Here is a 7,686-nt window from a genome sequence, read left to right on the forward strand (position 1 = left end):
GTGAGGGAGAGAGAAAGAACGCGCACTGGTGATCCATGCAGCGATTCCCGGACTGTCCACAGGCCAGTTCCAGAAGACAATTGGGCCTGATCTGGCCCGCGCACCTTAGTTTGCTGACCCATGGTGTGTAGATGGACAGGGTGTTCACACCAGCCCCGTCCCCAGTGTTCCATGTGCACAGGCTTTCCTCTCTGTTCTAGGGGTTCCTCTGATCCTCCAGAGCAGATCTGAAGAGGATGCAGGCAGAGGGAGGCAGGGAAGTTCCATTGCGCAAGCAGAAATCATGAAGCAGAATGAAGCAAGTTGCTTCCACTCACTTCCTTTCTCCATGGGTGGAGTTTGGTACAGTCGTAACTCAAGGTGAATGTGCTTCGGGTTGAGTGCATTCGAGTTGCGCTCCGTGGCAACCCGGAAGTAACGGAGCACGTTACTTCCAGGTTTCGCCGCTAAATCCACCTCTGTCCACTACACACCCCTTAGAATCATAGAATCATAGAGTTGGAAGAGACCACAAGGGCCATCGAGTCCAACCCCCTGCCAAGCAGGAAACACCATCAGAGCACTCCTGACATATGGTTGTCAAGCCTCTGCTTAAAGACCTCCAAAGAAGGAGACTCCACCACACTCCTTGGCAGCAAATTCCACTGTCGAACAGCTCTTACTGTCAGGAAGTTCTTCCTAATGTTTAGGTGGAACCTTCCACTCCTGCCTCCCACCCCACCCTGCCCATCAACCTCCGCTCTTGTTGCTGCATTTCCCTTTCTCAGGGAAGAGAGGTAGCTAATGGAAAGGGCACTCAAAACCACCAGCCTCCTCCTCCTCCTCTGCTGTGTGCCTGCTGCCCTGTTTCCTGTTACTGCAGCAGCCCATCAAGTGGTGAAGGAGCTGCAGCATCTTGTTCACATTATAACACGTATTCTTCCATGTGCTGGGGCGGTTGGGAAAGACATGGGAATATACTTTATCTTCTTATTATTTCTATTCTCTCCCCTCCTTATCTCTGACATAAATCAATTAAAATTGGTGGAGAGGTCAGGCACACACACACCACACACACACTGTCCTTTTTTTTTGGAAATGGGAGTCTTTGCTATGACTGCACAATTTAAATGGCAAGTTCACAAGATAAGCACTTTGAAGTATAGCTTGCTTATAACATGTTTCTATGTTTGCAAGAATGCATGTGCCTAAGGCTCGGGTCTAGAGGACAACATACATGTTTACGTCATGTGAATACATAAAGAGGACACTGCTGCATACAATCAGCTACAAAAACAGCTTTATGTTTATACTGAAAATGTCTGCACCCAATGAAGGCAATGATGAATACAAAACACTTTGTATTTATCCCTTATTTCAAAGGAAAATGTCACCAATCCACTTCAAATTCTTTAACTGCAATGGTTCAATATCCTGCATTTTTTTAATGGAGCATGTGGAGTGTTTATTCCTTTATTGCAAATTGATCCTTACACTGCCAGCCTCTCTGAGTTTAATGGAGCTTATTCCCATGTAACTGGGTAAAAAAAATGCAGCCTTACACAACAACCCTAAGCATTTTTGCTCAGAAATTACCGTATTTTTCTTACCATAGGGCGCACCTGACCATAGGGCGCACCTAGTTTTTAGAGGAGGAAAACACACAAAAAAATATTCTGAATCAAATGTTGCACTAAACTATTTAAAGCACAAAGCAGGCGGCTCCTGTCTGCTTTGCGCTTTGCTGCTTTAAATCGAGCCTCAGAGGAGGGTAGGAAGGGGAACCATGGCTTATCTAAGTCCAGTTAATAATGCTGAGCCTGACTTATGGCCATTGAGATTAGCCTGGCCGTCTCAGTGGAAATCTGGGGAAGCTGAGGCTTTCCAGTGGTCAAAGTGTGGTTGTGTCTTCCTGCCCGGCATCTATTTCCTGCCCTCTTTCCCCCCTGCACCCTCGCACCCTGCTTTGAGGGAAGGAAGCGGAGCCATGGATCCTCTGCTCACAACTGCAGTGGATTCTCTCCACTTTGTAAGCTGCTCCCCTCCCACTTTGCTGCTTCAAAGGGAGTCCAGGAGGAAGGAATCCATGGTCCCCTTCCTTCCCTCCTCCGTAGTTGCTTTGAAGCAGGAAAGTGGGAGAGGAGCTGCTTACAGGAGTGTAAGCTGCTCCCCTCCCACTTTGCTGCTTCAAAGGGAGCCGGGGAGGAGGGAATCCGCTGCAGCCACGAGCAGTGGAGGATCCATGGTCCCCATCCTTCCCTCTTCCGTGATTGCTTTGAAGCAGGAAAGTGGGAGAGGAGCTGCTTACACAAGTGAGCCGGGGAGGAGGGAATCCGCTGCAGCTTCCCCCACCTCCCGGAGAGCCCGCAGAAGCCGTGAGCCCTTTAAAGGGGCTGCGCGTCTTCTCCTGGCTTTTCTGGGACGTGGGGGGGATTCCCCCATCTCCCGCAAAACCGGCAGAAGCCACCAGTTCTTTAAAGGGGCTGCGCGGCTTCTCCTGGCTTTTCTGGGAGGTGGGAGAAGGGACTGATGCAGCTAGTCAGTCCCTTCTCTTTCCTGGGGAAAAGTCTGCAAGAGCGCACGAAGCTTATGTGCGGCTCTTGGGGGCTTTTCCCGCCTGCCTCCCCCCCCCCCTGCATTCGCTCCATAGGACACACACAAATTTTCCCTTGCTTTTTAGGAGGGAAAAAGTGCGTCCTATGGTGCGAAAAATACGGTAAGTCCCACTGAGTTCAGTAGGACTTATTTTTATTATTACTATGTTTACTTAGATTCCACCTTTTTCCCTGACAGGGATTCAACGTGGCTTGCAGCTAAAATAGAAATAGCTGGGTGGGGGGAGCAATCATTAAAGACGATCTATCTATCTATCTATCTATCTATCTCAACATACAAAGCATTGCAATAGAAATATCACAGCACCAGCCCTTTCTTTAATAAGTCAATTCTTAAAAGCCTGTTGGAACAAGAAAGTCTTTAACTGTTGGTGGAAAGATAGCAAGGAAGGAGGGAGTCAGTTTAATTTTAAGAGACTTAATTAGAAATGAAAAGTCACTGCGGTTTACAATACCCCGAAAGCAAGAAATCCTGCTATTAAAGATTTTTTTTTGTCCTTCAAGGGGGAAGTTCTGTGAAGATATTTCATAATAGCTGGTTCTCAATTTTTTAAAGAAATGGTGCAATAGCTCTATCTTTGGAAGAGACTGACTAATATTGTGTTGCAATTACATCTTTAAAAGATTTAATTTAAAAAATGTGCATTCATATTCACAGACTTGAATCTGAACATCAGGAATTGCAATTAGATCAGCTTTTGCCCAGATTTAGAGCTGAACTAATTCAGTAGACAATACTGGGCTGGTTTTCTATATGCTTAACTTGAACCCTTAGAAATCACTGAAACTTAGTGAATACCATGACCTATGGATAGCTCAGTTAGAGTGTGGTGCTGGTAATGCCAAGGTTGCAGGTTCAATCCCCGCATGGGACAGCTACATATTCCTGCATCACAGAGGGTAGGACTAGATGATCCTTAGAGTCCCTTCCAAATCTACAATTCTATGGTTCTGAGATTGATTTCAGTGGAACCCAAGTTCACTAACTTGATCTGGTTCTAGCTCATAGTATTTTACATTGGGTGGGGGCACTGCAAGCAAGATTTGTACATAAAGAAATGAGTTTTATTTCAAGAACAGGACTCCTGAATTATGCAATCCTGAATCCAATTCTACTTTAAAGCACTTAATCCCCTAATTGCCATTTATATGCTGCTGAAGACCACTAGCTAGATCTTCATCTGAAGATCACTGAATCACTACTCAACATCAATACTGACCATAGTTTTATTATGCAGTTTCAGAATAACAATAGCATTTTGCAAATGTGTTTAACATTTTGCATTTTAGACATTGGTTGTTGTTTAGTAAACTGCGATAGTAAACCCAAGTAAAAATGTTTTTATTATATATTGCAATAAATTGTCACTCCTGACAATTTGTACCATGCAAGACCAGTATTTCCTGCTCCAGATGGCAGTGGCTCAGAGGTCTCTGGTGCAAGTCTTTCCTAGCTCTTCTACTTGAGTTCCGTAGCCAAAAATGTTTACAAGTGATTTATGGGTCTTCCATCTTGCTGTATTTAGTAGATATTCTCCCAAGAGTCATCAGGCAGGTGTCCTCATCACTATTCTCCTCCAAGAGTCCTTGCCCACCTCAGGCAGAGCAGATGGTAGGGGTACTGCTAAGTTGTGGGTAGACTGAACACACAGGAAGACTATGTCATTGACAAAGGATCACGACTGCTGTTTTTCTGAGGATAAGAGACAATCCATGGGGTTTACTTGTTCCACATATAAACATAGACCATCACTGAGGAAAGATGAGTTAGACAACAGTTTGGCAGAAGCTCCAAAGCTCTATCTGAAGTGATATGATGGACCTAGAAGTTTATCATTAGTAATCCATTGAAAAACAGGCAGCAAGGAACTGTAAGTGAACATTTTTTGAAATGCAAGACAGACACATATGGACTTTCTAAAGATCTGTACTGGAATCAGTGCTAATTAACTTGTTCCTAAGTGAACTGGAATTAGGGGGGAAATAGACAAGCTTGCACATGACACCAGTTTAGAATGGTGAAAAACAAAGCTGACTGCACAGAGCTCCAAAAGGGCATCTCCAAAACGGGGAAATGGGCAGTAATAAGGCAAGTGAAGTTAAATATAAATGAAGTTGTGCATACTGCAGCAAACAAGCTGCATGTGGCTGTATGTACAGGCTAATAGGGTCTGAAAGATCTTTGGGTCATGATGAATAGCTCAATGAAAATAAGTGGGCAGCAACTGTAAGATTATTAAAATAAAACAGACCATATTGTAATGACCAGTGGTACAACTGCATTTGGAAAATGCGACCAAAAAAAGGCAACCAGAATGATCATACGATTGAAGCAGATTCCAGATGAAGCCAAAATGGTGTTTGGGGCTTTTCAGTTTTGAAAAATACACTGGGGAGGTTGAGATTATTATTTGCATGAGAAGAACATGATTATTTTTTTTTGTTCCTCGCTCGTAATACCAGGTGTTGGAAGTAATTGGCAGGATTCAGGATGGACAAAATAAAGCACATCACATAATTAAGGAACAGATTGTCCTAGATGTGATGACCACTAGGCTTAAAATAGCATAAAAGAGGGAAGACAAACTAATGGAGGATCATTTTATGAGCCATGCTCGCTACATCCAAACTCCAGGGGCAAGAGAATATGCCACTGAATATCAGTTGCTTGAGGATAGCAATGGGGAAAGGTTTTGCCTTCCCACCCTACTTTTCGCTTCTCTAGAGGCATCCGATTTGTGACTCTAAGAAACAGGTTATTTGACTAGATGGACCTTTGGTTCATTCAGCAAGGCTCTTAAGGTCTACCTAGTAATGGGAAGCTTGCAGTCCTCCAGTTGCTGCTAAACCACAGCTCCCGTCATTCCTGACCTCTGGCCATGCTGACTGAGGCTATTGTGAACTGGAGTCTGACAACATCTGGAGGGCCATAGGTTAGCCACCCCTGGCCTGCACTTATATGAGAATCGCACTTGGAGGGATAAGGTAACAGTCTACTTTAGAGCCAGTGTGGTGTAGTGGTTAAGAGCGGCAGTCACATAATCTGGGGAACCGGGTTTGTGTCTCCGCTCCTCCACATGCAGCTGCTGGGTGACTTTGGGCCAGTCACACTTCTGTGAAGTCTTTCAGCCCCACTCACCTCACAGAGTGTTTGTTGTGGGGGAGGAAGGGAAAGGAGGTTGTTAGCCACTTTGAGACTCCTGAAGGGGAGTGAAAGGCGGGATATCAAATCCAAACTCTTCTTCCTCTTCTTCTTTATTCAACGCTAGGACCATACAACACAGTGGAGGGTACACATCAAGAGCAGGAGTAAAGAGCTTTGGAACAAAAGAAGTGGGTATCATAGCAGTCAACAGTGACCTTGGAATCCCCACTGTAGATACCAAGAAAGAGCCAGCTGTTGGATCAGCCAGAATTGGAAGAAATGTTGTGCAATTCTATTATATAAAGGCAAGTCACTCAAGTTCAGTGTTGGTTATTCTCAATGCTGCATCTCTGCAAGGTAAGCAGGAAAATGGTGATGCTTTAGAGGACCAATCCTACTCAACATTTTTGGGATCTTGCTCTTCCCAAGCCACTAATGCTATTGCAGATGTGACAGAATGATCTGAATGCTGATTCAGCATTCCAATTGTGTCTGAAATTTGGATTTGTGGTCCCAAGAGCTAAGAGGAGTGGCAAAGCTCAGAGGTTCCCAAACTGTGGTCCACAAGCTTCATTCAGGTGGTCCGTGGCATGTCTATAATTAAAAATCACACAGCACTTAGCACAGCACATTCTAATTGCTAGAACAGACAGAAAATCCGCAAGGACTCTCAGCAATGTTCAAATGGTCAGAGTAGGTGGAAGAGTTTGGGAACCACTGACTTAAACAATATCAGGCAAAACAGAGTCATAGGTGTTGGGATACTGCCAGGGAGATATGGCCCATCATGGCCCCCACGTCGCCTCTGGACACCCATCGACCTCCCGTAGAAACGCAATATCAGCAATTAGCGACACTAGCTCCAGAAAATAGCTTGCCACATTCCAGAACTGATGCAAGCTCTATCAGCAGAATTCGCACAGCGAAAGTTGAACGCAGGAGAGCATTATTGAGAAGTTTATTCAGCGTTGGTCAGAACAAAAGAAAAATCATGACTGCCTGCTTGCGTGTTCAGGCACAGAGAGAGACGAAAGCATAGACACAACAGAAACATCCTGTGAACAGGAAATACGCAGACTCTGTGACTCACAAAGCCTGCTCCCTTTTAAGGTGGAACGGAAATATCCTAACAATAGGTGCCTCTGGCTGAGAGAAGGCAGAAGCATTCCCAGCATTCTCCTTGAAGACCAAGATGAGCACATGGACTTATCCAAAGTCATCCTGTGGTCCGGGGAGGAATTCAAAGAGGTATATAAGTTACTGTCCTCCATCCTGTGTGTAGGTTTCTGGTTAGTCTGAAGGTCATTAACAATCTTTATTTATCGCCTATTAGATATTGCTTTACTGAGGCAAACTTAGAAACCCAAACCCAAAGCAGCTATCATGCTGGCGTCAGAAGCAGATACAACAGCAAAAGGGATAGCAGAAACAGATGTGGTGGGTACCACAACAGGCACCAAATGAGCCAATAGTGGGCAGATTATCTCCTCTGTCCTCACAGATTGAAGATCCATTGTTTGATCTGATCTCATAATGCCCAATATTGTGTCCTGCAAGGTGGGAAATTCTTAAATGCATACCAGGCACTACTTCTAAAAAGCTATGCCCTAAGTGTGCAGTGAAAGACAGAGATAAATACCTGCAGGGAAATAGCAATACCTGCAGGTAGAAAGAAATAAGTGGAATTAAAAACAAAAGAAAACAGAGAAAGAGGTACCCACTATTCTATGTTCAGATAAATGCTAAAGTTCGCTGATGAATTCTACAGAAAATGTTTCCCAAGCTGCTGCGAAGAGAGAACTAAGCTTGCTCCACCGCTCAAGGCACGAACAGTTAATCAGAAGTCTCCCCATGAAAACAGAGGGCATAAACACCATTTCCATGGCTAGAGCTTCTGGATGTAGTTGGGAGATGATCTGCATTAGGTGCAGTAGACATACTCTGGAA

At 44.6% G+C, this 7,686-nt stretch overlaps 2 long non-coding RNA genes across 2 annotated transcripts; both read left to right on the plus strand.

The window, feature by feature from the left end:
* Nucleotides 1-1,241: 1,241 nt before the first annotated feature.
* On the plus strand, nt 1,242-4,830 carry LOC310828561. Its single transcript, XR_014557024.1, has 2 exons — nt 1,242-1,576; nt 2,701-4,830. It is a non-coding gene; the product is annotated as an uncharacterized lncRNA (long non-coding RNA).
* A 1,022-nt stretch (nt 4,831-5,852) lies between these two features.
* Nucleotides 5,853-7,685, plus strand: LOC310828563. Its single transcript, XR_014557025.1, has 2 exons — nt 5,853-6,492; nt 6,876-7,685. It is a non-coding gene; the product is annotated as an uncharacterized lncRNA (long non-coding RNA).
* Nucleotide 7,686: the final 1 nt, after the last annotated feature.

The sequence above is a fragment of the Podarcis gaigeae genome (genome assembly GCF_964106915.1).
Source record: "Podarcis gaigeae genome assembly, chromosome: 12".
Taxonomy (NCBI): domain Eukaryota; kingdom Metazoa; phylum Chordata; class Lepidosauria; order Squamata; family Lacertidae; genus Podarcis; species Podarcis gaigeae.